Source organism: Hylobates moloch, unplaced genomic scaffold (genome assembly GCF_009828535.3).
Source record: "Hylobates moloch isolate HMO894 unplaced genomic scaffold, HMol_V3 SCAFFOLD_11, whole genome shotgun sequence".
NCBI classification, from domain to species: Eukaryota; Metazoa; Chordata; class Mammalia; order Primates; family Hylobatidae; genus Hylobates; species Hylobates moloch.
In genome coordinates, this window is record NW_026652286.1 from 34,032,596 (window position 1) to 34,046,702 (window position 14,107).

The window sequence follows — 14,107 nt, forward strand, 5'->3', positions numbered from 1 at the left end:
GTTTTAAAACATCCACCATTTTATTTTCTTCCACAATTTTTATGAGTTAGGAATTTGTAAAGGGCTCAGCTAAGCAATTCTGGCTGAGAGGTTCTAGCTCCGGACTTTAGCCTCTTCGATTTTCCCCATGAGACAGTTTGGGCTTCCTTATAGCATGGGGACCTCAGAATAGTCAGATGCTTACAAAGCTGCTAATGGCTTAAAGACCAGTATTCTTGTGAGCTAGGCAAAAGCTCTCTTGCCTTTTCTGACCTAGCCTTGGAAGTCATACAGTGTAATTTTCTGCCACATTCTACTGGCTACAAATGACTTACAAGACTGCCCAAATTCAAGGGACTTAAATCCCACCTCAGAATGAGAGAACAGTTACAGTCTGTACAAGCTCACACACATGCGATGGAAAATATTGTTGCAACCATCCTTAGAAAATACAGTCTGTCACAAACAGCATCAAGTAAAGTAACTGCCTGTTACTCTTAAGACTGCCAACCACCAACCCATGTTGGACCTATTTCACAGGACTACGGTACAACGAAGAGTTGTTTCTTACTACCTATTTTTTTAGCCACTCAAAACCCATTTTAAAAATATGGACTCATGGACCTCACACTTTGAAATATTCTGTCTACCCAATAACCTCATCTACTGAACAAGAATTTCACATTCCCACGTTCAATTAACTTTCCCATGTTCAACTAACTATGAACTCCTGAACCTGGCTTTAGCTGAACTAAGGAGCAAAGTTCTGCAGCATTACCATCTGGAGTTGACACACCTCTAGTCAAAAGCAAGACAACTTGTTTTACAGAAGTTAGACTATGAAGAAGCCTGGAGCTAAGTATATCCATTAAGATTTTCTGATAGATTCCCATCTGAAGCATTGAAAACCAATGATCCAGTGTTTTTTCTACTATATTTTGGTAACTGCAATCATCACTTAACGTTTTGATTAAGACTGCTATGGTTTAGATATGGTTTGTTTGGTCCCACCAAGTCTCATGTTGAAATTTGATTCCCAATGTTGGAGGTGGGGCCTGGTGGGAGGTGTTTGGGTCATGCAGGCAGATTCCTCATTAATGGCTTGATGCCACTAAGCATTCTCACTCCTAGTGAGAAATGACTCAGTTCTCAGCCACAAGAACTGGCTGTTGAAAAAAGCCTGGCAGCTCTTCCTTTCTTTCTTGCTTCCTCTCTCACTGTGTGATGCGTGCTCCCCTTCACCTTACGCCAGGAGTGGAAGCCTCCTGAAGCTCTCACCAGAAGCAGATTCTGATGCCGTGCTTCTTGTACAGCCTGCAAAACTGTGAGCCAAATAAACCTCTTTATAAATTACCCAGCTTCAGGTATTCCTTTATATCAATACAAAGGGACTAAGACAGACTCAACATGAAAGAAAACATCCTCTGAGCCAGGCACAGTGGCACACAACTGTGTGCCCAGCTACTTGGGAGGCTGAGGCAGAAGAATTGCATGAGGCGAAGAGTTTGAGTCCAGCCCATGCAACAGGGTGAGAACCTATCTCAAAAAAGAAAACCTCACCTGAAAGAAATCTATAAGCAACAAAAAAAGAGCCAAAATGCAAACCCAAAGTGAACAAACTATTTAGTGTAGTCAAGCTCATAATAATAGTGGGTTCCTTTTTCCTTTTTCAAAAATTAAGGCTTATTGAGCATTTTCCACAAATAAAGATCTGCTGTAGCGTCCTGGTTAACATTTCTTTTTTCAATAAAAGATGCTAGTGTCCAACCCTGTGGTAAGTACCCATTGAAGTAGATATAATGGCCACTCTGTTTGCCTACACAAGCACTGATTTACCAATATTTAACTGTCTATATCCTATTTTCTCCAATACTTCCCCCCTAAGGCACTTCTCGGTAGTAAGGAATCTAAAGACGTTCATTAGTTCTTAGGCCACTATACAACTGTTTCATATAATGATGCTGTTCCATAAGCATGGCACTTTGACAAGAGTTAAAATGCTTCTAGGATCTTACTATCCTGGGAAATGTTACACATTGAGAAAAATAAGATTCAGAATTCCTCTGAGTGATGTAAAAATCAAACATAAAGACACCTTTAAAAAGTCAAATTCTACTCTATCAGAGAGGAGATGTACGTTTTGTAGCACTAAAATTATCTGCAATCAGAAAACAAATTTTTCAATAATATACATTTTCCTTTGTTTCTGGTTCTGTCCTTAAGGCCAGAGCCAGTAGGGTAACTTCTCTACTACAAAGCCTACAGAAGGTGGGCTGTGTTCTTGTTAACACACAGCTTGAGAACACTGAATAATAAACAGGAAGAAGCACCCAAAATAACAAAAAAGTAAATAGTTCTAAAGTTAAGTTAGTGAAATTGGAGGGGGAAAAAAACAGTCTGCTGCTTGCAAAAACATGTATTCAATTTCCTTCTAGGGGAAGAAAACAGTTTTTTTAAACAAAGTAATTCCCATAAGTCATACATGACTCTTTTTTTAGGTAAACTATTGTGCTTGATCACTTTTTACCTTAATAATAATGTTTTCATATTGACATGAAATTTTTATCCTAATACTTTCAGACTCAGAGAAGTGAAACACAGTATTCCAAGATACAAAGATATACTAATATTTTAAGTGTACTACCAAAGACAGAGCTTTTCAAACTTTTATAACAGAATTGCAATATCTTTTTTGCTAAAAAAATTTATAAAATTTGACTTCACAATATACCTAAAGATCTTATATAAAATATTTCAAATTGCTGAGTAAAACTGATGTTATAGAAAAAGGTACCATATTTACCCTGAACACTACATATACACTACATACAGCTTCACCCAAAATTAACAAAGGTAAATTATGTATGCTTCATATATATGCTGTATTTTCTTTCTATTTTTCTTGTGTCACTTTCTTATTCCTGCCTTCTGAATCTGTTCTCAAGGCTGAACCTAAAAACAGTCCTCCAAGGCAGCATTTGTGGTAAATGGCGCTAGGAAACTATATGCTTTATCCCAAGCAGATTAAAGATGTATATTAGCATATCAAAGATTACAAATGTCCTGAGGTAAAAACAAACAAACAAACAAAAAAACCCACTAAATTCTATCTAAGCCCTGCTCTTCATAAATTTCCCAACACAGCTAGGGAAACAATGCTCATGAGAAGCTCAAGGATTACTAAACCAGCCTTCAAAAGTAATGATTTTCCAAGAAAGGGCCAAGCCTCCTGATGACTACAAATGATTTAGAAAGCATGACCTTCGTGGCCATGCCTGTAACCCCAGCACTTTGGGAGGCCGAGGCGGGTGGATCACAAGGTCAGGAGATCGAGACCATCCTGGCTAACATGGTGAAACCCCGTCTCTACTAAAAATACAAAAAATTAGCTGGGCATGGTGGTGGGTGCCTGTAGTCCCAGCTACTCAGGAGGCTGAGGCAGGAGAATGGCGTGAACCCGGGAGGCGGAGCTTGCAGTGAGCGGAGATAGCACCACTGCACTCCAGCCTGGGCGACACAGCGAGACTCAGTCTCAAAAAAAAAAAAAAAAGAAAACATGACCTTCCTTTAATCCATAAAGCTACTTATGAATAAACTATTAAGCTACTTATCAAGAGTTGCAAAAATGAAGACTTTACTAGAATGTACCAAAAACTTCAATTTGTATCCTACTAGTATATCCAGTTGCTGCAACTGGTAATGCTGCAAGCTCCCACCACATATGCATACTCAAAATGTAGAAGTCGGTAACTTTCAAGAGGGGCACTCGCCATCAGTGAAACTGTGTTGTCTTTAATTGGTCTTCGTTTTCAATTGTCATTATTCTTGCCTTTTAATTAAATTACCATTAGGTTTGGCTCATCATTATCAATTTAGTTTTTGGTTATTTTATTATAACTGTAGAGAATATACTGATACAATTCCATCACTAGGATTTGAGGCCTGCAGTTTTCTAATTAGTCTAGACTTTATGACAAGTATATTTTTTGTGATTCAGTTAGGAACCATCCATATAGCTCTTCCCCAAAAATGCTTATACCTTGACAATTGTTATTATTCCATTAGAAAGTAGAAATTATTGAGCTAAAGAATGACTCAGCTAAAAGGCTAGGACTAAAAAAGCTTGACAGGCACTGTTCTAAGGGTCCTCACTCTGGCTATGTCGCTAATGTACGGGGCAAGTCTTAGCCCCAGCCAACTTTTCCAGATGAACCAAACGTGGCAAAAGAACTCACAATCAGGATCAGTCACGTAAGTAGTAACTTCTTTGAACCTGGATGTCAATGATCCTTCCAGTGTCTAGTTTTGAGTAGGGAAAAAACAGCTTTTAGGAATGTATTTAAATGACTAAATCCCATAACAAACTCTCTTCTCAAAAATCTTTTCCTAGTTTATTTTTAAAACTTTGCCAAGTTCATAGACACAGCTTGCAACTAAATGCTGTTAGGCAAAGATCACTCCAGAAAGGTATAAAAAAGCATGAGGAATATGTTTTAAGAATTGTGGATTCTTAATATCTGTTTCCAGCTGTGGAATGGAATTAAGCTCCTAAAACACGCCTACCCTAATAAATCTTGTAATTATGGGTTATTATGTTAAAGATGGAAGGAGTATATGATGGCAAAGTAAAAACATTATGGTATAACATTTCAGGGAATTCTTAGCCAATTTACCAATAATTTAGTTACCATGCTAAAAATCCTAGTGTTAATATACTTCCTTCTCCAAATACTGAGATCCAGAATGAAATGACAAACAAAATAAATAAGCACAATAGACTTACCAAAAATCAGGTAATGAGAAACAACGCTGTTGGGATTGCCATAATCAACAGACCTTAGGCAAGTCAACCTCTCTGATAACTCTTTAAATTCACTGAAGGAGAGGCCAGATCACTGATTGTTAAAATCTCTTCTGGCTTTCACAGTCTGTATTTTTATTACTATGTATTGGAATAAGTTGTTTCCTACTAGTAGATTAGGTACTTGAAAAATTATTAACTCCAACAGGTCACAAGGGTATCACTTTAAAGCAATTCACCTAATATTCACTGAACTTCAAACAGTCTGTGCACAGCTCTGCAGGGTCAAATGTCCCATTACCAGCTAATTCACCTGTTCCTATCTCCTGAGAATTCTGCTTATGCTAATAATCATTATGATAATTACATTTTAATTACAATCCACAACTTTTTAAAACCACCTATTTCTAAGAAACTCATTTAGGGCCATTCCTCAAACTAAGTGAACGATGAGCACTTGTATCTCAGGGCTCCACTGAGAATCAATCCTTTGTCAGCCAAAAACAGTTTCTAAGCTCCTGCATTACTTCCGGTTGTTTCAACACAGATGTGAACCTCAAAATACTTTACAGATCCTTTCCTCCACAGATCTTAACTGCCTAAGGACACAGTAAGTCAAGGTTTTTACTTCTGGGGTAAAAAAGGCATTTATGCATTTATTCATTCGTATGTCATATATTCTACTTCCTGTTAATCCAGGATGGACAGGAGCCATAAATAAAGTACCACACGCTTATTCCAAAATCTTTAGTGAAATAATTCCTATTTATTAAATTGGCTACAGCTTGTTTTTCCCCAAGAATTCAATTAAGAATTAGTCTAATTTTTTAATTAGGCATTTGCAATAATAAGCTTTATCATTTTATCACTCTTAATAATTAAAAACACTTGTTTGTAAAAGGCAAGCAGAACACACAGAAAGATAATTGAGTTGAATTTTAGCAGTATGCTTTCTGCCTACACATTAAAGAATAAATTATTAAGCCAGAATCCACAGGCCCCCCAAGGATATTTGAATGTACATTTTTCTGATGAGATAGCACAACACTTTGAGGAGATGCTCAGAGAAGTTCATGACCTTTGACAAGCAATTTCTGCATTAGGGAATATACTTTAAGATTTTATTCTCAGAATACTTCAAAATAAGCTATAATGATAACAATTCCCTAAATTCAAGGATTTCTCATGAATTATCATGCCAACATTTCTGGAAAAAATTTCATGTAAGACAAGAATGATCTAAACTAGACATTTCAAAATAATCTTAAAATTGTCAAATAGTTAACATTTAAGTTAAACACACACACACACAACTGCACACCAAAGCTGATGGCACAAACCCACAAACATTCTAACAAGAATGGATCCATTAATACATGTGGTATTAAGATATTTAGAAGGCTTTTTAACAGAATGTGCCAAAAAATTAACCACGAACAGTGATATATTCACAAAGTAGTGTGTCCTAATTTCTACTACAGCAATTGGCTTTGTTCAAGTTCTGATATAACATCTACACTAAGCCAATTACATGTTCTAGTAGTCTAAAAGATAAAGATAGAGAGATACAGATTTAGACATAACTTATTCTATGAAGCCAAAATTAGATTTTCTAACTGCATGCTTTATCCATGTGATTACCCTCACCTTATCCCTGAATGTTCTCTCTATTGCCACTTGTTTAAGTTCTACTTTCACTCTGAAATAATGTCAGTTCCCACTTAAGAGTCTCTACCACCAATTTTGGCACATGATCCAGTGTTGCTACATTCTGTTTCACATATGTACAGTTTCTTCAATTATATTATCCCTGCCCTACAGTAGCTTACTATATCTAATTTCTCGTGCCCAGAACAGTATAATGCTCAAGTCTCAAAATATATTTATATGAACAAATTTGCACCTCACTTGGATTAACATGTCTATTATTATACTTATCACACTGCATGGTAACAACTGGTAAAAAAAAAAAAAAAAAAAAGTCTAGGGATTTGCTTCAAAATAAAGAAGGAAGTGGATGGAGGTATGGATGAAGCAAGACTGACCACAAGTTGGTAACTCTTAAAGTTGGTGATGTGTGTATTATTGCTGTCAGTTTTCCATAATACAAAGTTTAGAAGTTTGCCTCTCCTACTAGTAAGAGGGCTTCTTAAAGACAAGTTCAAGAGTTTTCTTCTTTGTACATCTATCCAATACAGAGCAGACGAATTGAACTTTACTAAACACGTTTCATTTTTTAGGTAGAACTACTTTTCAATGAAACTTCAACATCTTTTTGATGGTACTTTATTTAAAATATTTTTCATTAAGTCAAGTAAAACATATATTCACTCATTCATTATTTTCTGGGTCCCTACTTCCTAAGATATGCTGTCCTGGTAAATGTAGGATACCAAAAATAATTTATCCTCTCTAATAAATTATGAAGGGAAAGAAGGAAGATGAAAAGAAAATATTGTAAAATGCAGTAATACAGTTTTTAAGAAAGGCATCTAGGGCATCTATGTTTTTAATTAGAAAGAAGGCATACAACCTATTCAAGGAAGACGGGCTTAAAGTTTCTCCTCCCCCTCCATTTTACAGATGAGGAAACTAAAGCCCATAGAGGGGAAGTGACTTGCCTAGCAAGTTACACATCAAGTAGCTAACAAAACCAAAATTAAAGCTCAGATCTGCTGATTCACAGTTCAATTTGAATTTTCTTTCTTTCTTTCTCTCTCTCTCTCTTTTTTTTTTTTTTTGAGATGGAGTGTCGCTCTGTTGTCCCGGCTGGAGTGCAGTGGCACTATCTTGGCTCACTGCAACCTCTGCCTCCCAGGTTCAAGCAATTCTTCTGCCTCAGCCTCCCGAGTAGCTGGGACTACAGGAAGGCGCCACCACGCCCGGCTAATTTTTGTATTTTTACTGGATGGGGTTTTCACTATATTGGCCAGGCTGGTTTCGAACTCCTGACCTCATGATCCGCCCACCTCGGCCTCCCAAAGTGCTGGGAATACAGGCGTGAGCCAACGCACCCGGCCCAATTTGAATTTTCTACATCATAATGCGTTTCTCTATACTGTAATGTTAACTAATGAAAGAGAATGAGTTATTTTATTGGTAGTATGTATTTCATTTATTAAATCATATTTTAAAAAACAATAGGATAAGATGGGGAAGCCTGGGAAGAAAAAGTGCACAACAAATTGATAAGATACTTATGTCTGAAAACTATAGGCATATGCCACGCTTCATCAATTCTGAGATACATTTAAGATATAGTAACCATTTCACAAACATTTTGAAGTAAATATAGACAATATACATCTTCAAAAAATTCTAAAATATGAAAACATACATCTCTAAAGCAAGAAAATATAAGGTATCCTATAAGACACTAAAAAATCACTATCATTTATTTAGAGGCAGTGTCACAGAGCACAAACACTCAGAGCAAGAGTCTCATCTTCTAAGGTAACAAATAGTTACTAAATACCTAAGGCTTGTGGCATTTTTTTTCAATTGAAGGTATAAATCAGTCCTCCTTGCTATTAGTTTCACAAGCATGAGTTTTGGAGTTAGACAAAGAAAGGTCTGAATCCCAGCTCTGTCACTTAGCTCTCCAACCTTGGAAAGTTACTAACTTCTCTGAGTCTCACTCTCCTCATCTGTAATATGGTATTCACATTTTAGAGAATTATATGAGAATCAAATGTGGTAATTTATTGAAGGATTATGATACAGTGCCTAGATGAAATAGGAATCACATTAATATCGTTTCCTCTCAGAATCCCTATGGGCTAAGTGAAATTAAACTAAAAGCTAGACGAATTCACGCAACTCTTTCCTCTCTGTTTAGGAGACTGTAATAAGTCTGTACTGATCCTAGGGCAAATCCTACTAGTTTGGGAATCATTCTTTGAATAAGAAAAGCTTATTTTCTTGACGTCTGTCTCCATTCTTCAAATTGAGAACCGAAAACAATGGTGAATTTATAAGTGTTTAAGTTGATCAGCTATACCTAAATCCAGCACTTTCATTTTGTCTTACTGAACTGAAACTCCAAGCCTGTTACGAACCCATTAATGAGAGGAACTATAGAACCAATGTGTAGGAAGAAGAAGGATATAAAGCCAAAAGAAGCAGTTAAAATGACACAATTCTATCAGTGGTTTGTTGGGTTTTTTTAAACCTTAAATTCATGTATTAAACTCTAAGGAAACAAATGTTCAGGAAAACAAAGACTGTATCTCCACCATTCAGGGTGTGTTAGTAACTGGATCCTTCAGGTTAAGCAAATACCACCTTTCAGTACATACGGTTTCAGTTTCCAACAGTGACAATCCAGTCATTTCCAAGATGGGAACACACCTACCAAGGTGGCTCTTACGGAGTAAGGACTGAAATAAGACTATCTTCTCTCCTACCCCAAGTTCAGACTAGCCTACCCATATTTTCCTGAGTATTAGCTCATTTCAGTTGAATGCTTGTCCCCACTAATTATAAAAATAAGGCTCACTTTTTTTTTTTTGAGACAGGGTCTCACTTTGTCACTTAGGCTGGAGTACAGTGGCGTGATAAAGGTTCACTGCAGCCTCAACCTCCCGGGCTCCCACCTCAGCCCCCCAAGTAGCTGGGATTACAGGTGCGCACACCACCTTGCCCAACTAATTTTTTTGGGGGGGGGGAGAAAAGGGGTTTTTCCATGTTGCCCAGGCTGCTCTTGACCTCTTGAGCTCAGGTGGTCTGCCTGCTCATTTTTTTAAATTTGAAAAAACACTAAAAAGTGCAAGCATTTTAAAGCATCCATGATCTTTCCAGCCAAAGATTAAAACATTACAAGGGGCCATACCATCATCTTTCCTATGAATCTGACTATAACTGTGAAAATATTTAAATTTGCATAGAGTACCTGCCACTAAACACAATTAACTACCAGCCCAAACATTAATATCTTCATTCCAGCTTTCTTGTGACTAAATTCACATTACTTTTTTACTTACTTAACTCAATGGTTTCTTCTCAATCGTTCTGAGTCTCTCAGCTATATATTTTGTTGCTAATCACCATCTCTTTAAAACTCTATCCCAGGTTTCTCTAAATAGTGTATTCCTCACTAGCTACAGAAATCTCTCCAACTAATCTTTTTCTTTCTTCACTGGCTCTTCTTACATAAACTGACAATCTCTAGAAAATAGATGAGGTCTGACCTGAATTTTCTTGTCAATGTTGAACACCCAGCACTTAGTACAGTGCCTGGCATCAAGCAGATGCTCAACTAACATTTACTGACTGATTCTGCCAATCCTGACCTGTCCACTCCTAGCTGTGTGCCATTGGGCAAGTTATATCTCTCTGAGTCTTACCTCCCTCAACTATAAAATACAGATAATCAGAAGATGAGATAATATTTGGAAGGTTCAAAACAGTGTCTGCCACAAAGTAGCACCCAATAAATTTTGCTATTATTATCAATATACTCTAGCACAGGACTCAAAAATGTTTCCAATTTATGATATATGGTTGACTGTTAAACCTACCTCTCAATAACCTTACTTTCACTTCATTCTCCTATAACTATCAAATAATATTTTTATGCTCTTTCCTTTATTACCTATCTCCAATCCATTATCAACTGTTAATTTTCTCTCCTAACATAAAAAATTATTTATCAGCTAAGCTGCAACATAGACTTGGTTGATTTCCAAACCCCTAAATCTTCATTAGAATCTTCAATTATCCTTAAAAACCATTTTTAATTTGTCGCTCTTGTCCACAGTTGCTTACACCAAGCACAAACTACTGGAATGTCATCCTCATGTCTTGTAATAACCCACATCCCAACTTCTAGTTCACATGATGGCTCAAAACTCACCCCTTTCAGGAAACCTTCCCCGATTCACTCTACACCACTCAGATTACTTCTCTACTGCAAGTCGCATCAGCACTTAGGTATTGTTATACTAAGGGCAAATGTGATCACAGTAAATAGTATCACTAAGAAATCGCTTTCACAAAATTGTTTCTAGATCATACATAATGGTCCATTAGTTAAAATGCTTTGCTGATCTGGTTAACAAGCAAACATGTTACACAGCAAATGCTCTCTTTGGCTTCTGTCCTTGACTCAACTCTTCATAAACCTTTTGTCCTACCCTCAGAAACTCTATCTCCCATTTAAATACACTGGAAATATGGTAGTGGGCCACCTTCTTTTCTACTACCTCTTCTCTGACCTCAGTCTCTGCCTCTAGCCTCTATCCACACCCCATAAATAAAAATTCCAAAAGCTTCAAACAGAATAGCAGTGATGCATGCATACCATGTCTTTCCTGAGTGGAAAAAAAAAAAAAAAAAAAAACCGAATCTACTTAGCTACAAAATTCTTCACAAGGATGATAAATTTCCCAACAAGCCTAATACATAATCAAACTCCAGAAAATTTATGTGGAATTTTTATGGATAAACTTATGGAATAATTTTGGCCAGCGTGGTGGCTAACGTCTGTAATCCCAGCACTTTGGGAGGCCGAGGCGGATGGATCACTTGAAGTCAGGGGTTCGAGACCAGCCTGGCCAATGTGGTGAAACCCCGCCTCTACTAAAAATATAAAAATTAGCCGGTGCGGTGGCATGTGTCTGTAGTGTCAACTACCTGAGAGGCTGAGGCAAGAGCTGATCACTTGAACCCAGCAGGTGGAGGTTGCAGTGAGCCAAGATCGCGTCACTGCACTCCAGCCAGGGCAATAAAGCGAGACTCTGTCTCACACACACACACAAATTTATAAAATAAAATAAAAAAATTATAAAACAATTTTATGGAAAATGTATGGAATAACAGGGCCTGGGTGGGGTGGCTCACCCCTGTAATCTCAAGCCTTTGAGAGGCCACGGTGGGAAGATCTCTTGGGCCGAGGAGTTTGAGGCTGGAACGAGCTATGATCTCGCCACTGCACGCCAGCCTGGGCGACAGCAAACCCTGTCTCTGTTTACTTTTTTAATTAATTTGAAAAAAAGACATCAGGATTGTATTTATAGGTTAATTCTCACTTGTGTTACTGTAAGAGATCTTGCATCATTTTTATGCTATATTACACATGCCCAACATGACAGCTGAGAAACTCCCCTGGAGGGCAGATTTTCTGAGAGTATCTTCTGATGTTGTCTTTAAACCAACACTTTTTTAATATGAAGAATTAAGGGATTCCTGACTGCCATCCAGTCAAAAGCAAACAATATGTATGCCATTACTTCGGAGGGAGTGAGTTTTTGTGCTGCTGAGGCAAAACGAGATGAACTGTCACAGGGATGGCAGGAGGGGTGGAGTGTAGGAGGAGGATCAGCCCCAGCAGTGAGAATTAAAAACACTTGAGTATTTGGCCCTCCACTAGCAGTAAATTAACCTTCAAACCTGACCAAGACACTACCTGAGACCCTCCACTCTCTGACACTGCAGAATCAGACAACTGTTCTTGCTCAACTACTCATAAAAGATTCACAATCTTCACCTAACACACATAAATCTACCGCGTTTGCTGCTTGTATACTTTGTCCTAACAAACCAACTAATGCCTTCTAGTCCAACAGCCTCCCGTCCACACCTCACATAAAACCTTCTCTCAGCCACCTTTCGGTTTCAGTAGGTGCCTCTTACTCCAGATCCACGTGTCCCAGTTCTCCAGAGACCTTCACCTTCAAACCCCAAGCCCTTCCTCCCTTCACTCCCAGGTGATCTCCCCACAAGCCCTATCAATCCTTACTTCTAAGAGGCCAACCACACTCCCCGGCCCGCGCCTTCTCCCTGAGCACCCTTTTCTGAGCATCACCTATTTCCCACCAGTTTCTTCCTCCCCAGACCCGGAATCCTGCAGTCACTAGGCCTCACTTTGCCACTACCCTCCCGCGAGCACGCGGAGCCCGCTGCTCCGTTAACCACCCCGCCCCACCTTCGCCATCTCTACGCGGCCTCCCACCCCAGGCGGCCCCCCGGGCTCCGCGGCTGCAAACCAGGCCCCACCGTACGTCCCCCTCGCCGTCCCGGCCCTGTGAAGGGCGGCGGCGGGGCCAAGAGGCGCAGAGACCACCCCGGGTAAGGCGGGCGCCCTCACTTCTGGGCGTACCCGGGCGGAGGCGGGGGCGGGGGCGGGGGCGGGACGCCAGGTCGGCGCCCCCGCCTCGGCCCGGCCTTCAGCCCGGGCTCCCGCAGCCGCTGCCCGAGACAGGCGAGGAGGAGCCCGCAGCCCAGCCCGGCCGCTCCCGCTGGCGCACCCGCTTCTCACCTAGACGCAGAGGCTCAGGCTTCGCTCTCCCACTGGCCGTCCAGCAATAGCTGCGCCGCCGCCGCCGTCGCGCTCTCTTCACTCGCTTTTCCACCGCCCCCGACCGGCTGCTGAAGAGCGGACGGGCAGTGGCACGCCCATTGGCTGAGGCCCGCACTCGCGTCAGCCGGCCGCGACCGCACCTCGCGATGTGACTGGCTGGCGCGGCGCCTCTTTTCGACATCCGCTTCTGATTGGCTCTCGCGCACACCCTTACCCGGAGGACCACTCATCCTCCTCCCTACTTTAGCCTCCCACCCCCAACCCGGTTTCCCTGCGGGCGGGAGTGGGGCGGGAGCGGACGCCAGCGGAACGCGAACGGCCAATGGGGGCGCGGAGAGAGGGCCGGGAGGTGGGCCCTGCGGCCAGGAGGCTCGCAGGGGAATGCTCAGCCAATGGGCCCGCGCCCCACATCCCGAGTCCTGGAGCGCCCCCGCCGGCTGCTGGCGTCCTGTCGGGTCGCGCCCAGGGCCACGCCCGGCTGTCCGTCGCGCGGGAGGGGCGCCAACTCCCAAGGTTGGGAGCACGCGGTTGAGGCCCGCGCGGGAGACAGCGGGGCTGCCATTGTGGCGTGCTTAGCGCTATTACGGTGGGGCCTGGGGGCCCTCCGGCCATTGCTGGGCGTGAGGGATCCGTTCGGAGAACTACCAGCTTGGCGGGTGTGGCCCGGGTCGGTGAGAGCGGAGAGCTCTGTGGACCCTTGGATCCTCCACGGGTTTCGCCCAGCCCCAAGGGACTGTGGGCCCATTCATTCCACCTTCCACTTCCTCCAAACTAATTCCCTACGAAACTTACTGATAGTGACAGGAGTTAGAATAACGTTTACTTCTGAGGGGTGGGGCATGAGGGAACCTATGGAAAGCTGGAAATATTCCGGGCTGTGCACACATGGAAAAATTCATCCAGCCGGACACTTAATAGTATTACCGTACTCATACGGCTCATTTTTAAAAATAATAAAAGGATCATGAGAATTCTGTAATAATATTACCACAACCTTTGGGCTCCGTGGGACTCCATTGTATAAACAG

General features: G+C 40.9%; 1 protein-coding gene across 2 annotated transcripts in view; it reads right to left on the reverse strand.

Moving 5' to 3' along the window:
• Window positions 1–13,158, reverse strand: part of FAR1 (fatty acyl-CoA reductase 1) — a 62,904-nt gene extending 49,746 nt beyond the window's left edge. For both annotated transcript variants that reach the window (XM_032166550.2, XM_032166549.2), the window contains exon 1: window positions 13,038–13,158. The gene's annotated coding sequence lies outside the window, so the exon portion shown is untranslated. The remainder of the gene's footprint in view (window positions 1–13,037) is intronic.
• Between the last annotated feature and the right edge of the window lie 949 nt (window positions 13,159–14,107).